Source organism: Syngnathoides biaculeatus, chromosome 16 (genome assembly GCF_019802595.1).
Source record: "Syngnathoides biaculeatus isolate LvHL_M chromosome 16, ASM1980259v1, whole genome shotgun sequence".
Taxonomy (NCBI): domain Eukaryota; kingdom Metazoa; phylum Chordata; class Actinopteri; order Syngnathiformes; family Syngnathidae; genus Syngnathoides; species Syngnathoides biaculeatus.
Window position 1 is genome coordinate 8,015,814 of NC_084655.1, and position 21,257 is coordinate 8,037,070.

The following is a 21,257-nucleotide window of genomic DNA, read 5'->3' on the forward strand; positions in this document are numbered from 1 at the left end:
TTTTCTTTTTATATGAATCATACAAATTATTAACTGTTCTGTTCTGGCTGCCTGCCTGTCTATCAGTAGCTAGACTTCAAAGTTTTGATGCTGGTACACAATTGTCATTTAAAAGATTAATTTCTCTAGTGGCCAGTTTAAACATTAACATCTAACACATAAACATTTCTTTTAATAGTTTTTATCATTTCTTGGCTTTGCCCCGCTCATGCCATCACAAGCAAGCACTTTCTCATTCTTTTGTCAGCCAAATAAAGAGCAAAAATACAAGAACAAGAACAACAAAAGATACAGTAGCCAAACCTGACTTGCTTTGTGTGACATGGCCAATGATGGTTCCTCAACGTGAGAAGAACAGCAGAGATATCCTGACCCCTTCCCCCTACCGCCAACCAATCTATGACAAGTGCTTCTTAATGTTATCTTTGGGATTTTCCATTTTCCCTTTCCCCATTCTGACTGTTTGGTCCTTTGTTGAATTGTTTAGCAAGTGTTCTGTGTGCCTACATTACACCTACATGATGGTCATTTTTTGACTCTGTGAGCCAGAAAGAAGTCTGCAGTCTTTCGGGTCTCTTTCTGTCTGGGGTCCAGTCATGTGGAATGCCCTAGCAATGGATATTTTAGCTGCAACCTTAGTAGAAATTTCTAAATCTCAACTTATTTTTATTCTTTAGCATTTAGTTAAAATAAGTAGGCCTGTTGTTATGACTGCTTCTTCTCTCTCATGCTTGGAGGTGGGACAACAGGCAGCATGGATTCTGCACCAACCAAGTGGCACAAAATGGATCAGTTCACAGGAGGCTTTGCTGTGGAGGATTCTGCTCCGATCAACCGGGCCAGGTCCTGAGACAGAACCACTTTCCTGAGGTATCCACTAATGGCACTTTATCTCTTTAAATGGATTATTCCATCTTAATTGACCCTTCCGTACAGGGCACTTAACCACGCCCCCTGAAGTGACGTCACGCCACGTGCGCTGACGTAAGACAAAGAGTAAAAATGGCTAATACAATACAATACATTCTGAACTGAGACAGACTCCATGCTTTTGATTTCATTCAAATCAACGATATATTATAGATTCTAAATACAATACATTCTTAACTGAGAGAGACGCCATGCTTCTGATTTCATTCAATCATTCACACGTAGCAATGTTATGCGAGCAGAGAACGTCTCAGTCATTTATACGAGACGTGGATTAAAAATCAAATTTAGGGCATATCTTCGTGCAAACACAGTCTGGTTAAGCTTCTGGCCGCGAGCCAGCAAGAAATCAATACGTTTGTACAGTGCGATCATCGCTAAATATCGCTCAACAAAGAATAAGTGTGTCAATCGTTCACAAGTTGCAGTTATATGCTAACGGCGAACGGCTCATTCATTTATATGAGACGTGGATTAAAAATCAAATTTAGGGCATATCTTCGTGCAAACACAGTCTGGTTATACTTCGGTCGCGAGCCAGCAAGAAATCAATACGTTTGTGCAGTCCGATCATCGCTAAATATCGCTCAACAAAGAACAAGTGTGTCAATCGTTCACACGCAGCAGTGTTATGCTAGCAAAGAACTTCGAATTCATTTATACAAGACATGTATTGAAAATCAAATATAGGGCATACCTTCGTGCAAACATATGTGTTCCGGTTGATATTAGATGGATTTAGTTGATGATGCGGTCTTCCACAAAGTTTGATCCATCGAAGGCATTTTTCGTACTGGGTCTTCGGTTTTGGAAAGGGTACGAATCGAACTCCACCAACTAGCCTTTCAGGATACCTGTCGTCACTATTACAAAGTCCGTGACTACACCTCTTAACCATATTTTTTGTTAAATAACCCAAATACGCGATAAAACGCTAACTAAACCTATACTGGACCATTCAATGTTGTCAGAGAAAATGGCGGGAGCAAAAACGGGCTTTGGTCTATGCAGATCTCTGGCCTCTGATTGGTCAGTGACACGGATTGCGCAATATCCACGGCGGGGTCAATTAACATTGTACAGCACCAGACTATGTGATAAATATTAAATACGAGACATCCATTGCAGCCTGGTGATCCTGAAAGGGGAATCTCTCAATCTGTGGTCCCTTCGCAAGGTTTCTTCCTTTCTCCCCAAATATTGTTTTGTTTTTTCCTTTCCTGATGGAAGGGTTTGTGATTAAGGGCTGGACATTGGTGTAGATGTAGGTAGAACATCCATGTAATAACAACTAGGGATGGAAATTGAGAATCAAGAACCAATTGTAACTTGGTCTAATGTTTCTTTTATCCTGGAATAATTAAAAAAAAAAAAGTCAGGTCCAAGTTTGGATACCTAGTCCGCCGACCCCGAAGAAGTAGCGAAAATCAATGAAGAAGCAGTGACAACCAGCAAAGAAGAACACGCACAAAGACTTGCTTGCTTGTGCCCAACAGCAGTGGCAGGGAACAAAAGCGTCTTAACTTTGTTAAAATTCACACACGACACCAACACACCATAGTTACTTTTGCATCATCAATGTCTCTCACCAAACAGTAATTTGTAGCTGGTAATTCAAACAAATTGCAGTTTATAATGTGCAGAAGCACTTAACCGAGACCTCCTTTTTTCCCAATATATGGAAGACAGCACCATAAAATTGCAAAGAAAGCCATGTTTTCACTGTTTTTAATTTCACTAGTAAAAAGTGTATTTGATATGTCTTCTTAGAACAGAGTTTTACTGACATGTTAGATTCACAACATTGTGGAGAAATTATTTGTACTCAGTGCATAATCATTAATTGGTCATGGAGGGTAAAGACTGACTCACTGCAGGACTTGCAATCCATCCATCCATCTTCTGAGCCGCTTATACTCACAAAGGTCGCGGGAGTGCTGGAGCCTATCCCAGCTATCTGCAGGCAGGAGCCGGCATACAGCCCGACCAGTGGCCGTAGTGATCTTAAAGGGAGACAGGGCACCCTACAGAGAGGAGGTCCAGAAGCTCACAACCTGGTGCACAGACAACAATCTGGCACTGAACACTATAAAAACAAAGGAGATCATTGTGGACTTCAGGGGAAACAGAAGTGAACCAGCTCCTCTCTTCATCAATGGCGAGCGTGTGGAGAGAGTCTACACATTCAGATTCCAGTGAGTCCTCATCTCTGAGGACCTCTCCTGGAGAATGTCAACAGCGTCTCCAACTCCTGAAACCTCAAGAAGAATAACCTGGACACAAAGTTGTGGCTGGCCTTCTACCGCTCATCTATCGAGAGGTTGCAGAGGACAATCAAAGCAGCACAGTCGATCATTAGCCCCCCACGCCCCGCCCCTCATAGCAGACATTTATTCCTCTCGGTGCTTCAGCGGAGCTCAGAACATCATTAAAGACATGAAAACTCATAACTTCGTCTGAGAGCTAGTTGAACGTGTTGCATGGCTGATGTCACATAGTAAGAAAAATGTTTTCTCGTTCTTGGCATCAACATTACTCTGGTGTGTTTGTGTGTGTGTGTGTGTGGTGTGTGTGTGTGTGTGTGTGTGTGTGTGTGTGAGAGAGAGACACACACACTTTCTTGTTCACGTACACACATGGACAAAGGCATGCACACTCACGCAATTCTTTTCATGGACCACAATCGTCAGTGTACTGAGAATGGTGTACTTCTTTATGTTTAGGAACTTACTGTACTGTGTTGGCATGTCAGGACTGCACTAAGTTACTGATTTAATGTGGCTTTAGCTAGACTCATGTTGATGACCTCATTCTGTAACTTGTGTGGTATTCCCATGTAATCGGTATGGTTAAGCTAACACTTTTTTTTTATACTGTGGAAAAGTGTTATTTGTGTGACTTGGTAGCTTCTGAAAGTAACTGGCTTCTTTTTTCAAACTTAGTTCTTTTTGAAATTGACAAATTAGCAAAGTAATTACATTACTTTAAGATCAAGTCGTCTGTGAGATAACTTGGCTACTTTTTCAAGGTAATTGTGGCAACATTGGGTGTATGTGGTATGTGCGCTTTAGTAGCTGAGTAACCCTGAGTAAGTGAGATTGTGTTGAAGTGTATCTTCCTCCACGGAGGCCAACAATGATGATGAATTATGACAGCTTATCACAAAATTTGCATACATTCCTATATAGCCAATCAGACTGGTAGAAGTACTTACAGGTGTCTCAAATATTTTTTTTCCATTGATTCCTGCACCTCTTCGCTATTTATTTTTTGTTTAAATCATGCATATATTCATATAACCATTTAATGAGGTTTTCATGAACATTGTAAATTTACGTTGTTTTTAATTGAATCTTGCATTTTTTAATCATGTTTATATTTGAATCCTGTACATTTTCTAAATTTTTGTTGTTGTTGGAATCCTGTGCATTCGATTCATGTCGGCCTTCTTCTTCTTTCTTTCCCTCAGGCGTACCGCTGAGCTCGCCAGGAGCGTTGCATTCACTCCATTTGAAGCCTTGACGTCTCGACTCCATTGCCACGACGACAAGCTCAACAAAGATTTCACTCACAGCTTTTCAAGCGCGCTCCACGCAAGGTCACGCAGAGATGCTTTTATTTTATTAGAATTTTTGCTTTTTTTTTGCTGTCATCTTTTGTGATGGTTCTCTGACGGTGCTACGTGTGGCGAACTCAATTATGAATGGTTGCTGTACCTCTCAGGTGTCGAAATGTGACTAGGACTCAAGGTCAGAAAGCTTCCTCAAGGGCGTTGCGTCGTCGTCGCGAAGTCATGGCGAACTTTGATAACGAGTCACAATGCTCTTGCTGTTCCTCTTGGAGTCTTCTTTTTTGAATGGCCCACTTTGAAGCTGCAGATGTTTAGTCAGGTTTATGCTTTACATTTTATTTAAATTCGGAGCATTTTGTTTTTATTTGAATACTGTACATTTTATGTGAATTTTGTATTTCATTTGCATTCCAGATATTGTTTTTTATTTTTATTTTAGACATTTTAAACAAACCGTATGTTTTACTCACGCTTAAACAAAATTTGAATGCTGTATTTGAATCCTGGCAGCACAGTGACGCGACTGACTGAAGTGTGGGCTTCACAGTTCTGAGGACCAGGGTTCAGATTCCGGCCCACCTGTGTGGAGTTTGCATGTTCTCCCCGTGCCTGTGTGGGTTTTCTCCGGGCACTCCGGTTTCCTCCCATACGCCTCCTGTCCGATGATAGCTGTGATAGGCTCCAGGACTCCCACGACCCTTGTGAGGATAAGCAGCTCAGAAAATGGATGGACGGATGGACGGATAGTTCAATCTTTTACATGTTGGTCAATGTTTTATTTGCACCGTGCACATTTTATTCAAATGCTAAAAATTTTATTCCTGTATTAGAATGCTGGACGTTATTAGAATCATCAAAACATTTTTTTAACCTTATACATTCTATCCATTTTCGTTTTTAATCCTGTATGTTTTGGTTGTTTTTATTTCAATCAGGGTTTGGTGTTTTATTTTAATTTAATTAAATAATTTAATGTAATTAATTTATTTTAATCACGTACCCATTTTACTCCTGAATCTGTATACACTTTGTTATGTTCTTTCTTGGAATATTTTTTCATGTTTTCAACTCTATGTTTTTGTTTGAATCATATGTTTTAATCCTGTTTGTTGTGGGATGCTGTAACAATATTGCACACATATGCCTGTGGAGTTTCCTGGCGATGAAGCCAGCAGGGCGTCACTTTGTCTGCTGAGTGTTTAATCAGCGAGAGCAAACACACAAAGTGGTGAAAAAAAGTGTGTTACCATGGAGACTAATATCCTCACAACTAAAGATGTGGCAAGTGGCATTTAGGAACAAGTCGGCCTCATTGTGGGGGCACCCAACACAACGAGCCGGGATATAACGAGATTCAGTGTCAACAAGGCGGCGTGAGTGTCAGCGACAAGTATTTAAGCCATCTCATGTGACGTAATGCCATTGTCGGAGGAAGACTTCCAGGGCTTCCATGGCCATCTGAGGCAGGAGCCTTCCTGGGATCAGGAAAACATCAAGCTGAACATAAGGGAATGACTCGAGATGTTTTTAAAATATTTTTCAAGATCCACTTCAAAGCAAAATGACAGAGTTCCTGTTTTTTCATAGATAGGCGTCCATCCCGGTGGAACAGTGGAGCATCTGCATCACAGTTCTGAGGTCCCAGCCTTGCCTGTGTGGACTTTGCATGCTCTCCCCGTGACTGCTTTGGTTTTCTCCGGGCATCCATCTATCAAATATCTGGGTATACCCTGAACTGGTCACCATCCAATCACACGACACGTACAGTAAAAACACCTACAGACAATTTAGAGTCTTCAATTAACCTACCACAGATGTTTTTAGCACGTGGGAGGAAACCGCAGAATATAGAAAAAAAACCCAGACACGTGAAGAACACACATACTCCAAACAGGTGGGACTGGGATTGGAACACATTTCTCAGAACTATCAGGCAGATGTGCTAATCAAATCAGTACTTGATCATTCCATCACGTCTACCAAATTTAATGTGCCTATGTCAAACTGGTTTTGCTGTAACAACACGGGTTCCCTGTGCAATGCCACGTCCAATCCAAAATACTGATCTGCACCTTCAGGGCCATCATTAACCTCGCCCCGCCATATCTTGTTGACCTTCACGTTGCCTTACCCCTCCACACTCTCTCAGATCTTCACCCTCCATCCACTTAACTGTCCTTTCTGCCGTCTGTCCACCCTGGGGGACAGCCTTTCAGACCCCCCCCCCCCCCCCCCGTCCCCCATCCCCCATCCCTCCTGTCTTTGGAGCTCACTGTCACCTGACCTCCAAAACACAGACTCATTAACCTTCTTCAAATACAAACTCGTCTCACACCTATTCTAGACTGCCTACTAACATTTAACATGTCCCATGTCATTTGCAATTTTAATTGATGTTTTTATTGTCTATAATTGTTATTGTATTGCTTGTGTTTTCATCTGCTTCCCGTGTATAAAGGACTCAAGTTTTTAAATCATTTACTGAACACCTGGCTAAATGTAGCCTGAAATGACTGCTTCAAACCAAAATGGCTGACTTCCTGTGCCTTTCCAGATATAGATTCTTGAGACATTTTTCGTGCTACTCATAATATAAATGTCTCCCAAATTTTCAACTATTGACTTTTTTTTTCTTTTTTTTTTTTTTTTTTTTAAACATTGAATAAACTCCAGAAAATGTCCAACAAACTAATAATAGTTGCTCTAAACCGGGATGGCTGACTGCTTTGGACTTTTCACATCCAGCTTTTTGAGACTTTTTTTTTTTTTATCAGTCTAGCTGTGTCATGTCAAATTTGTTTTTTGAAAGTGACTTCAAAGGCTGTATGTACATTCCTGAAAGTTTTTGTGTTTTGTGGGGAAACGCGAACTGTATGCTTTTGCTGTAATTGACCTGCACGTTTTATGTTCATGTTGAAACTTCCTGCAGAGAAGTGGCTATACTTGAGCAGCCTTCCTTTCCATCCCGCTGGTTGAAGGTGATGAACTTTATGTGACGAGGTTACTCTGCCATCTGATAATGTGTGGCAGTGAATCTGCAGTGTGGGCCGTAAACGCGAAATAAGCCGTAAAGCGCTGCTCAGAGGTGACCTTTTATTTTTGTGATGCCGCAAATTAGCCAACATCAACACTCTGAGAATTTACGCCGGCGGGTTCTCCGCTTGGAGGTCAAGCGGCTGCTCGTACGGTGAGCAGACGCTTGCCGGACTCGATGTGTATCGGGGAGCTTGGCTGCCGGCATCATTGAATGGCAGGTGACGCCCCCTCGTGCACCCGAGGGGGGCATCGATGGGATCGAGTGAGTATTCGTGCTTATCACCACAACATCGAGTCACCTTGTTCTCCTACTTTTGTTCTCATCAAGAGTCATCGAAAGCTATCTCGCCTGATATGCAGCCAATGAAAGTTTCCATCTATGGCACAGTGTCCAGCATGCTGATTAGCATCGCAACATAGACTGCTTCGGTGACCAAGTTCAGTCAAATTACATCGGATTACAATTTCAGGGCATCATAATTTGAGTGCATTATATCAGTAAATGCCACATATCATTTTCCAATGAGATGGATCATACCATATTTGTAGGGAATAATATTGTAATTGGTTAGCATTCGTATCGCATTGGAACTGGAGTGAATTAAATTGTATGTGGTGAATCGTTTTGCATCGTAATTGTCGTGATTCAGACTGTAATTGTTGTTCTTATTCTTGTAATTGTATTGCATGGTACTGTAATGCATCGTAATTGGAGTGAGTCATATTGTAACTGGAGTGAAGCATATAATAATTTGATAAAATCTTATTTAAAGTGAGAAGTATCTTAATTTGTGAAAATCACATCATCCATGATTGGAATAAATTATATACTCGTTTGGGTGATTTATATCCTAATTCAGTTTAGTCCGAGGTGAATTCTATCGGATCGTAATTCCAGTGAACCTTATCGTAGTTTGAGTGAATTTTATCAGATGGTAATTGAATTGAATCGGAGGAATTGTATCCTGGTTTCAGTGCTTAATATCATAATTCTGTTGAACCGTAGGTGAATCATATCAGATCATAATTCCAGTGAACTTTATTGTAATCTAAGTTAATTTTATCAGATGGTACTTGAATTGAATCATATTTTTACTCACTAACTCACACATGAATCGTATCATATCGTAATCACAGTGATAATGGCAGGAGGTTATTGTACATCACAACTGGAGTGAATCATATACTGTAGCAGGTGAAGTGCATCTTATCTGAACTGTGTCACATTCTCTCTAGAGTGAATTACAACCCCAATTGCAAAGAATTTGAGATGTGTTAAAAACAGAATAGAATGATTTTCAAATCATGTTCAACCTGTATGTAATTGAATACACTACAAAGACAAGATATCTAATGTTCAAACTGATAAATGTTAGTGTTTTTAGCAAATAATTATTTATTTGGAATTTTATGGCTGCAATACATTCCAAACAAGCTGGGAATAAAGGTAGCTTAAAAGACTAAGAAAGTTGAAGAATGCTCATCAACCACCTGTTTGGAACATCCCACAGGTGAACAGGCTAATTGGGAATAAGTGGATGCCATTGGTGGGTATAAAAATGCGTTTCCCTGAATTGTTCGGTCATTCACAAGCAAAGATGGGGTGAGATTCACCTCATTGTGAACAAGTGAGTAAGAAAATAGTCCAACAGTTCATGGACAATGTTCATCAACGTACAATTTCGAGGAATTTAGAAATTTCATCATCTTCGGTCCATAGTATCATCAAAAGGTTCAGATAATCTGGAGAAATCACTGCATGTAAGCGGGAAGGCCGAAAATCAACATTGAATAGCTATGACCTTCGATCCCGCAGGCAGCACTGCATCAAAAACTGACATCAATGTGTAAATGATATCATCACATGAGCTCACGAACACTCCAGAATACCAATGTCAGTAAAAACAGCTTAGGCGCTACATACGTAAGTGCAACTTAAAAGTACTCTGCAAAGAAATATCCATTTACGTATCAAAAACACTCAAAAAGGCACCCTGCTTTCCTGGGCCCGAGGTCATCTAAAATGGACTGATGCAAAGTGAAAAGTGTTCTTTGATCCAACGAGTCCACATTTCAAATTGTTTTTGGAAATTGCAGAGGTTGGGCCCTCCAGGCCAAAGTGGAAAAGAACCTGATAGATATGGATGCTAAGTTCATGGATGGCGATGGAATAGGGCTGTTTTAGTGGCAATGGGATGTGTAATTTATCGACGAAGGCACAATTAACATTGAAATTTACATACGGGTTTTGGATAAACATATGCTGCCATCCAAGCAATGTTTTTTGCATGGCGGCTCCTGCTCATTTCAGCAACACAATGCCAAACCAAATTCTGCGCGTTACAACAGCGTGGCTTCATAGTAAAAGCGTGTGGGTACTATACTGTCCTGACTGCAGTCCAGACCCATCTCCCATTGAAAATGTGTGGCGTAATATGAAGCATAAAATACGAGAACCCCGAACTGTTGAACAGCTGAAGATGTATATTAAGCCAGAATGTGAAAGAATTCTACCTACTAAGCGTCAACAATTTGTGTCCTCAATTCCAAAACATTTATTGAAAGTTGTAAAAAGAAAAGGTGATTGTATAGTGGTAAACATGACCCTGCCGCAGCTTTTTTGGAATGTGTGGCAGCCATAAAATAGAAATTTAAAGGGCCATTGTCATGAAATGCATGATTTTAAGTGTGTTATAAAGGAAAAAAACGGCAGCCAGCATGGACCCATGCGTTTTTTCACCACAAAACATGATTTTGAGGGATACAGCTTTTTGTAACTCCTGCCATAAAATCCTCTCGAGGGATTTGTTTTTTAGAAGAAGCAAGAAGTGACGTACATGGCAGGACCACCCTCAAGAGGACTCATTTGTTTCTATTAGTTTTACCTCCGGGAAGGTAGCTCGTTGTTCTGTCGTGTTAGCCAAAATACCAGCTCGTTGGATTGCTGGACATTGCTTGAACACTCAAGAGGATGGATTTACCCTTCATAAGTTTGCAAGAAACCTGGTTCGTCGTAAAAAATGGATTGCACAGGTGCAAAGGACGAGAGCTTCGTGGGTTCCAAATGACAGGTAGGTGTGTATGCAGCTACTAAAAAAAAAACAAAAGTTGTGGTGGGGTGTAATCCATAAATCAGGGATGCTAAATGTGTCGATGTGCGCATCAGAAGGCTTCCATGCCACTGAAGGACAGCCTCCGCAGGCCTTGTGGATTGCTACCGGCCTCGTCGACAAGGCCGAGCTGGCTGCGGCCTCGTTGACAAGGCCGAGCCAACCGCCGGGGTGGCTCGTCGCCGCGGTTACTCATGTCTGCCGCGGAAGTAGGCGCTTATATCCGCCGCGCGGAGGTGGATAGGGCAGGGAGGTGGTTTGGCCGTGATCCGCATGTCATCTAAATATGTCTCGAAACAATAGGGTAATATTGCCCCGGACACCTCACTCAGTTGTGAGATGTTTTCTTCGAAAAGAGCTTCCGTGTCTGAAGGGGCGTGTCCTACAGTAGACAGCGTCCTACAGCGTGTTTTCAGTGGTGAATGTCCGGGGTGACGTCACGGACAGTAAATGCAGCCAAGATGGCAACCACTTGGATGTCGAATGAGACTTCTGGAACTTTGCGTTTTCCGCTCATATTTATTTTTTTGTGTAGATGAAGTGAATAATCTTATATGTATTTTTCATTTCAATATCTATTTTAGAATATTTATAGGATGACACTAGACCTTTAAAGATTGCTAGAAACAAAGTTCATCAGTTTGACCATTAAATATGTTGTCTTTGTAGTGTGTTCACTTAAATATAGGTTGAGTGTGCAAAATCATTATATTCTGTTTTTATTTATGTTTAACACAACGTCCCAACTACATTGAAATTGAGAATGTATAAGTCAAATTGGATCACATCATAAATGGAAAAAATTGCATTGTTCAGTTTGCATTTGAAGTGAGCCATATTGGAAGTGTAAAGTCTTGTAATGTCTGAATCTAAAATGAGCTGTATTGCATGGAATTGGAACTGTAGTGAATGAGTTCAATTGGATAATTATGTAATTGTCGTGAAATGTAAGTGAATCATATCACATTTCAATTGACTCATGTTGGACTTAATTGTAATGGCCATCATAATTGTCATTGCAACCAATACCTGCAGTGAACGGCTTCCTGTTTGGTCAGAGAAGACAAATGACAAATGTGGACAGAAGGTAAGAACACAAGCTGGTGTGCGTGTGCGCGTCTAATCAGTTTGGAGTGAAAAGGTGATGCTATTGACACTGGGCTAAGCCACTTGACGCTACGATCGATAGCGGCTGCACTTCGGCTGTAAGAGCCTTGGTCCTGCCTGTGCTCCCGCTTGTGCTTACTTTCTGGGTCCAGACACCCGAGTGGACTTCATTTCATCTTCTTCAGTCCAAACGGCTCAACAAAACAATGAAATTCACCACCGCCAACTCAGCAAATAGGAGAAAAAAAAAAAAGAAAAAAAAAACCTCAAACTGACATTTAGGGGCTTTGTAGAGAAACAGCGTGAGGGGACACATGAGAAACCAAGAACAATTTTAAGTTTATCTTAATCAATTCTGAAGTGCAGTAAAAAAAAGCCACCCCCGCCCAAAAAAATAAATAATAATTTGGCCTATGACAGAACTAGTCTTGTCAACAAGCTGGACAATGAATGAATGGATAAAAATGTATGTGAAACAAGACTTCAAATGCTGAAGAAGTGAAACATTCGTGCAGCTTTTAGACGCTGAGCGAGTGCCGTTAAATGCTCTAAAAATCTTACCTCCCCAGGACTTTTAGCTGTCAATCAAACTCGTACCTCGTCTCACGGAGCCTCCTAAGCAAGGAGAAAAGAATTTGCAGCAATTGCACATGCTCTCACAGGCTGCAGAAAGACATTTTTTGTCGCCATTGAAATTCAACGGGCTGTGTAAAGGGTCATCAGAGGAAAATGAAAAAAGCGGACAAAAGTAATACAGGCAGGGAAATACGTGCGCACACACTGGATTTTTTCTCTTTCCATGTTGATGGCCCAAACCCCATTGTGCCAAATTTCTGGTGGCTTCTCCAGCCAGTGCCAGGCTTGCAAGGGGCCATGGAGCCCGTCTGGTTTTCCGCTGCCTTGCTACGTGCTTGGTGCTCGGTGGCAGAGACAATGTAGCCCATATAACACAAAACATTACACTTCACGGAAGATGTAATTTTTATTTCGAGTTGTGGGCATAGTTTAATGGCCAATTGGATGCTTTACTCGTGACAATGGGTCAAGTTAATGAATGAGGAAGTGTCAATTCAGATGAACGGCTACAAGATGGAATAAGAGGGATTGGTGTTTATAGACTGCGAGAGGGCCTCATGCTAGAAAGCAGAATGTCCCAGGCCATTCACTCCATGAGGATACTGTCATTTTTGGCCTCACTCAAAAAAATCGAGCCAAAATAGATGAAAAAAACTAAAATTATAGCTCAACAATTCCATACTAAATTGTTCCCAGTCTTTGCACATTTTAACCACTTACCTTTAACTACTATATGTAATGTATTTAGAAAGTATATGAGTTTGGTTGCAACTTAAATGAGCATTTTAGTTTGGCTTTGGGCTTGAGCCATGATTGCAAAACTTGACGAAGTAGATTTGCTGTTTATGCATTTTTCTTGAAAGGACTCATTCGGTCATTTAGCAAGACCATTTAGTTGTTTGTTCCACTGAATCATGTCATAATAGGACTGAATCATATCATAATTTGAGTGAACTGCAAGGTATTAAATTGACTGGTAATTGTGGTGAATAACATGATAACTCAAATCATACTACAATTGCTGTGAATCATTTTGTAATCTGAGTGAATGTGAAGCAATTTAAATTTACTGTATTGTTGCAGGTGTTGGCTCAACTGGAAAGAGTTGGCCTCACAGCTCTGATGTCCCGAGTTTAATCCCGGACCCGCCTGTGTGGAGTTTGTATGTTCTCGCCGTGTCTCCGTGGGTTTCCTCCGAGCACTCCGGTTTCCTTCCACATCCCAAAAACATGTGACATTAATTGGACACGCCAAATTGCCCCTAGGTGTGAGTGTACGTGTGGCTGGTTGTCTCTATGTGCCCTGTGATTGGCTGGCAACCAGTTCAGAGTGTACCCTGCCTCCTGCCCATTGACAGTTGGGATAGGCTCCAGCACTCCCCGCAACCCTTGTGAGGATAAGCGGCTAAGAAAATGGATGGATGGATTGTTGCATGGCATATAATCAGTCACATCACACTAGGTCGCAGTTTGATGATCGACTGTGGTCATGGTCGTGTCATTGGACTTGCAGCCGTATGTCTTGTGAAGAGAGGGGCGGAGCTGTCGACTGACCACTACCTGGTGTTGAGTTGACTCTGATTGTAGGGGAAAATGCCGGTCCGCCGTGGCAGGCACAAACGTATTATAAGGGTCTGCTGGGAAGACGAGGCAATCTGAAGGAGGTTACTGACTGTAAGGTTGTGGCGGGAGAGGGTGTAGCATAGGATGGTGGTGTGTAGGATGACTCTTGTAGCGGGTAGGAAGATTAAAAAGACAAAGGTGGAGCAGAGAACCATGTGGTGGAAGCTGAAAAAGGAAGAATGTTCTGAGGCCTTTCGGAAAGAGATGAGACAGGCTCTCGATGGACAGCAGAAGCTCCCGGAAGACTGGACAACGACAGCCAAGGTGATTGAGAAACAGGCAGGAGAGTACTTGGTGTGTCTGCTGGTAGGAAAGGGGAGAAAGGACTTTATGCTTGAACCCCAAAATACAGGAAGTCATCCAAGGAAAGATATTTGTGAAAAAGAAGTGGGACACTGAGTGGACGAAGGAGAAGCGAACGGAATATGTTGATATGCAACGTAGGCCAAAGGTGGGGGGGGGGGACGAAGGTTAAACAAGAGACATATGATGACATGTAAACCAGGTCAGACATGAAAGAACCAGAAAAGGATCTCTGTAGGTTGGCCACACAGAGGGATAGAAATGGGAAGGATGTGCAGCAGGTAAGGGGGATTAAGGATAGAGATGGAAATGTGTTAACTGGTGCCAGTAGTGTAGTGAATAGATCGAAAGAATACTTTGAGATGTGGATGAATGATGAAAATGAGAGAGAAGGAAGAGAGAAGAGGCAAGTGTGATGGACCAGGAAGTGACAATAATTAGTAAGAGGGAAGTTAGAAAGACACTAAAGAGGATGAAAAATGGAAAGGCAGTTGGTCCTGATGACATACCTGTGGAGGTATGGAAACAATTAGGAGAGGTGGCTGTGGAGTTTTTGTTATTCATCAGAATACTAGTGGGTGAGAAGATGCCTGAAGAATGGAGAAAAGTGTGCTAGTTCCCACTTTTAAAAACAAAATTGATGTTCAGAGCTGTGGGAATTATAGAGGAATAAAGTTGATGAGCCACACAATGAAGTTATGGGAAAAAGTAGTGGAGGCTAGACTCGGGACAGAAGTAAGTATCTGGGAGCAACAGTATGGTTTCATGCCAAGAAAGAGATGCCTTATTTACCTTGAGGATGCTAGTGGAAAAGTAGAAGGTCAGAAGGAGCTACATTGTGCCTTTGTGGATCTAGAGAAAGCCTATGACAGAGTACAAAGAGAGGAACTGTGGTACTGCATGCGTAAGTCTGCAGTGGCAGAGAAGTATGTTAAAATAGTACAGGACATGTATGATGGCAGCAGAACAATGGTGAGGTTTGCCTTAGGTGTGACAGAATAATTTAAGGTGGAGGTGGGACTGCATCAGGGATCACCTCTGAGCCCCTTCCTGTTTTCTGTGGTAATGGATAGGTGACAGATTGGTTAGACTGGAATCCCCTTAGACCATGATGTTCGCAGATTATATCGTGATATGCAGTGAAAGCAGGGAGCAGGTGGAGGAGCAATTAGAAAGATGGAGGCATGCACTGGAAAGGTGAGGAATAAAGATTAGCTGAAGTGAAACAGAATATATATGTGTGAATGAGAGGGGTGGTGGGGGAAGAGTGAGACTCCAGGGAGAAGAGATAGCGAGGGTGGACGACTTCAAATATTTAGGGTCAACAATCCAGAGCAATGGTGAGTGGAATAAGGAAGTGAAGAAACGGGTCCAAGCAGGTTGGAACAGCTGGCGGAAGGTGTCTGGTGTGTTATGTGACAGAAGAGTCTCTGCTAGGATAATGGGCAAAGTTTATAAAACAGTGGTGAGGCCGGCCATGATGTACGGTTTAGAGAGGGTGGCACTGAAGAAACAACAGGAAGCAGAACTGGAGGTACCAGAAATGAAGATGTTGAGGTTCTGTCTAGGGGTGAAGAGGATGGATAGGATGAGAAATGAGCTCATTAGAGGGACAGCCACAATGGGATGTTGTGGAGACAAGGTTAGAGAGAGCAGACTTTGACAGTTTGGGCATGTCCAGAGGCAAGAGAGTGGGTATATTGGTTGAAGGGTGCTGAGGATGGAGCTGCCAGGCAAAAGACCAAGAGGAAGACCAAGAAGAAGGTTGATGGATGTTGTGAGGGAAGACATGAGGGCAGTTGGTCTTAGAGAGGTAGATCCATGAGATAGGTTTAGATGGATAGAGATGACACACTGTCATGACCCCTAATGGGACAAGCCAAAAGAAAAAGAAGTCTAAAAAGTTTCACTACATGTCATCCTTTGTGTGTTTGAGTTTTATTGTGAAACTGCTATCATCTAGCACTCACATCTTGTAGCAGCCTTCTAAATTATTGGGATTAAAGGAAGACTTTCCCAAAAATTCATATGTGCAATAAACCCTCCAATGTGAAGTAATATTATTATTACATATATTTTGGACATTAATTGAAAAACAAATTGAAATTAAAGATCATTTTTGAAATCCAAGCAAAATCTGGATATGTGCCAACTTTCACAGCTAGACCCGGAAGTAACATCCTTGACCCCGCCCCTAATGTCACCAGTGCTTAGCATTACAGAGCATTCGTTCTAGCTAAGACAAGATGCCAACGTGTTGTGCACCAAAACTGAGAAAATGCACCCAAATTTGTCCTTCTTTAACCTCCTGTGCGGTCAACCGGCAGGATAAAGCTGTGGCTGTCACAGCTGAGGCTTGTTCATCAGGCGGGGAAATTTGCATACATCTAACCATTACTGGTTATTAGCCACTTAGTGATAGCCTCTCGTGCCGGTACTGTATAAGCAACAACATACTTTTTGTGGCGGCACGGTGGAGGTGTGTGGAGTTTGCATGTTCTATTCATGTCTGCATGTGTGTAACCTGCCTCCTGCCTGTTGACAGCTGGGATAGGCTCCAGCACACCCGCGACCCTCGTGCAGCTAAGAATATGGACGGATGGATATATACGTGTAATCACTTTAGGGAAGTCCCAATTTTTTTGCATTCTATTCTATTCCAGATATAAATAAACCATTAGATAATCCTATGCCGTACTCAGAAAATAAGATCACATTTTTGATAAACTTTGGACATAGCCCATAGCATTCATATAGCTCACATGGCATTCATGTAGCATTCACGTAGCATTTCAAGACCATTAAAACTGTGTACTCACTGATTTTCCACTGGATGTACAAGTGGTCCTTTCATCAAACAGTTCTGGATCATAAGTAAATTGATATGTAACGTGTCTTCGTCCAAACAAACAACTTCATATCTATTATCTAGTATCCAGTATCTATGTTGTGCAGACAAGTTGATTGTGATCCAAGTTCATTCCGATACGCTCCATTCTTTTGTTCGACCAATTCAAACTCACGACAACGCTGGTATTCCGCCACAGTTGGCATTAGGTCACAAAGAGAACACGAACACCAGTCTTTTGAAACAAGCCTGTCTGGAACATCTCCGAGGTCCATGTTATGTGAGTGTTGTGTTCCTTCTTCAGCATCATGCCCCCTCTCCAACACGTCAAGTTCCGCCTCTGTGTATTCTGGCTCAAATGCTTGAACATTGTACTTTGTTATTTTTGTTTTGTCTGCTCAATGGCGGAAGTAGTAATAACATGGAGCATCGACTCGCTGTCATTCTCGCTTTATTGGTTCTCAGCACACAACACATCCCGGCTCGTATTTACGGCAATGCCCGCATGCAAAAGTAGATCTTGGGGTTAAAAAAAAGTCTGGCTACCCTTGCTGTATATTCTCTACATCTAAATTAACTTCTCAGAAAAGCATCCAACAAATCTCTGCGGTCCATATAATGAGATTATTGTTCGTTGTCAGTGCTACACCCCTCTCCAACACGTCAAGTTCCGCCTGTGTGTATTCTGGCTCAAACCCACAGGCTTGAATATTGTACATTATACTATTTTTGTCTTGTCTGTTTGTAACTATTTTTCCCCAAAAATTGGCCACAAAATAACAGATAGTGGTTGTGATAGTTCTTTGTTCGGTGAAACGTATCCACGAGCAATGGGGGGACAGAACAAGATGCACGGCAGGCGTGTCAAACGCTGATTGGCTGTCAGTTTTCGAGCCAGGCTCATTGAAATGTCTGAGCGAGAGAGGAATTTCGATAATACTTTTCTAATTTCGAGATGTTTCTTGGTGAAATCTGTGGATAACTCTGGCATTAAAACAAACACTGAACCCTCATCTAGTAACTTTTAATGTGTGCTCCCATTCCTATATTTTTGGGGAGTCTTCCTTTAATCAAGATTTTTCATTAGTTTTCCTAAATTGTAGAGATATAAAAGAGAAAGCGACGTGGTGCGTGTTTTCGAGACAAAGATAGCTTGATTATAATGTTCAACGTACGGCGAACTAAACCAGAGGGAATGCAGGCATTCACTTCCGGTGTATCCTCTGTCCAAAATGTATTTTGTTTTTATCCAGAACTAGTATACGCTGCACGTTGCTTTTTGAGAGGGTACTGTGAGAGTTTCAATTCAGGTGAATTGTATTGAAATTCAACTGCATTATATCATGATATATTTGAGTGAATTGTAATGTGAGTGAACTATATCTTGTTGTTTGGCAGACGTTGTTTGTGTTTTGACGCTCTGTACGGCTTTACCTTTTTACCTTTTCTGGAGGAATTAATGGTATGCCGGAGTACCATCTTTCAGCAAGGCACTGAGCATTCCGCTCGCACCAGGTTGCGGTGTCACCAGGGGTGATGCGATCAGGACGTCCCGCATGACCATAGGTGGCCTATTAAAAATGCTCCTTCTAAAAGCCGTCAGCATCCATCCCGAAATCCATCTTTTCTTCCTTCTAAGTCAACCACACAAGTTGCAGTCAACGCAGATTCAAGGGCAAAATCAATCAGCCAGATATCCCTGAGACACCCCCTGTGGGGGTGATCACATGAACAGCCAGACTCATTACAGTAACAGCTGCCTGACAACATGAATCACTACTATGTCACACATCAATTCTTACAGTAACAGGACCAAATGCCAGCATGTAACGCTAGCATTGGCTAATGTTATCAGTTACTTTTTGCTTAATTAACGTACTACAAAAAGTTGCTCGAAAAAGTAGGCGTATAAAGCTAGTGGTTGTTAATATTACTTGGCAGGATTTGCTTTGTTAACATTAGGGCTGCAATGATGATTCACATCACTCAAACAATTTCATTATAAAATAAACTCAAAGCAAAATTATTTTCCAACACAGACTAAAGTTCTGCAATTGTACACATCACTTCTGTTTAGAAATAAATTGTTACTATAAGACACGTGAAGAGAGTGCGTAGACAAACTTTAGAATTTAATTTAAGATTAAGTGCAAAGAGAAGTGCAACAGCATGTCTACAATAACCAGCACAGAAGGTATTTGTGAATATATTAGCTCATTTAATACATACTACCATCACTAAATTGAATATAACAATGGCCAGCAATTTGTCAAAAAAAAAAACAAAAAACATTGCACTCCAAAAAGTTGATTAACGCTTCCCAGTAAGGGTTTGTTTGGTTACCGTATTAGAAATAACCTCTTGGGAAAAAGTTAGCATACAAAGATAGCATTGAATAATGCTGCCAGTCAGAGTATGCTCAATTAATGAAAATTAAAGAAAAAGGTTTGCAGGTGAGCTGGAGTGCAATACTACCACTGCCTATATTAAAGCTCAGGGTAGACAAGATCAGAGAACATTGTATATAACATGGGTGTAAAGTTAGGAAATAAATCTTTTGATTTGAACACTATATTGTTACCACTCAGGGTTTTCTTAATTAATATACAGTGTACTCCAAAATTCTTTAATAAAAAAATAATAATAATGAAGCTAATTTAGTCCAATGTCACTCAACAATGCAGGCTAGATTCATTAAGAGAAAATATTAGTGTTGAAAACAATGTCGGGATTTTCAACTCACATACTACAAAAAAATCAGGGTAGAAAGCGAGTGTTGGCTAATATTTCTGGTCATGATGCACAACACCAACATACAAAATAAACTGTAGAAAAGGCTAACAGGGGACTGTTACTCGTGTTGGATAAGTGAACAAACGAGAAAACATTGGTGAACAGCGCTAGCAAAAGCTAATGCGACAAGTCAGGAGAGGTAGTGAATGTGGTAGGCTCTGTGGGGGATAAAGACTTTTGTGGAGTTTCTCTTTCGCTCCCTCTCTCTCTGTCTCACACACACACACACCCAAACACACATAGACACACACATCTTGAATCTCAGTCTGTCCGCTGACCCTATGACTTCTGTTCTTCTCTTGTCAAATAAAGCAAAAATATAATCCACCCCTCGCTCCAGCCAGCCCTCCCAAAAAAAGTGTCTAAACCGCAAATGCGTCATGGCTACATGTCCTCCATTCTTTTGAGTTGCTGAGCCAGCTCTCACTGAATCAGCACTATTTGGAGATTCGCGAAAAGCTGAATATCGTCTATCTGACCTGCACCCCACGGTAACCTCCATCACACTGGGACCAGAGAATTCTCGAACTGTCCAATAATTTGGGAGATTCTCTAAACATTCTTTAAAAGATGAATCGCGTTTAATCCTTCATCCACTAACCATACCTGACACCCCTTTCCCACCAACACCTTACCCAACAAAATGCAAAACCTGGTGCACATTTCTCCCAAATCTCTTTCACCACACAGCCAGCACCGTCCCTAAACTAGCCTGACACCTCAGACGCCTTTCCAAAACCAGCAACCACCTCTCCACCACACAGGAACCTTTACCGAACTAGCACAGATTAGGAGAGATTTTTTGTTCAATCCTTTAAAACCTAAATCTCTCAAATATCCTCCCACCAAGATAACACCTCCACTTAAGCAATGTACAGGTATACCACAATGGCAAGAATTTGAAGTCTTGAAAAGACAAAACTATTCCACCAAGCCTTTTCACAAACCATCTCCTATGATTTCCCCATCAGGGACCTTTACCCCAACCACCCTCAATCCAGAAAGCAAGCACCTCACAGCTCCCATGCACCCATACCTAAGGCACCTTCCTCTAACCATCCCCCAGTTTGCTATCAAAATTTGGACATTCTATCAATATATTCTAGTATCTGAATTTGCTCTAAACTCTCGGCTGACACATTCTCCATACCAAATTTCCATACACTCACCCGAAAGGTATCTTAATCCAATCATTCCCTTGGTGGTAAGAATTTTTGAGATTCTCAAAAAGCCAGATCTCCTCTAACCTTTACCACACAGCTTGCACCTTCCACCATCCAAATTCCCACGCCCCAATCCCTCAAGCACCTTGCGCCAAGTAGCCCCCACCACATTGACACCAAGAGAATCCTTTCCAGTCT

General features: G+C 41.6%; 1 protein-coding gene across 5 annotated transcripts in view; it reads right to left on the bottom strand.

Moving 5' to 3' along the window:
- LOC133514209 (RNA binding protein fox-1 homolog 3-like) overlaps positions 1 to 21,257 on the bottom strand; it is a 485,672-nt gene that overhangs the window by 459,463 nt on the left and 4,952 nt on the right. For all 5 annotated transcript variants that reach the window (XM_061845706.1, XM_061845705.1, XM_061845703.1 and 2 more), the window contains exon 2: positions 12,316 to 12,369. The gene's annotated coding sequence lies outside the window, so the exon portion shown is untranslated. The remainder of the gene's footprint in view (positions 1 to 12,315; positions 12,370 to 21,257) is intronic.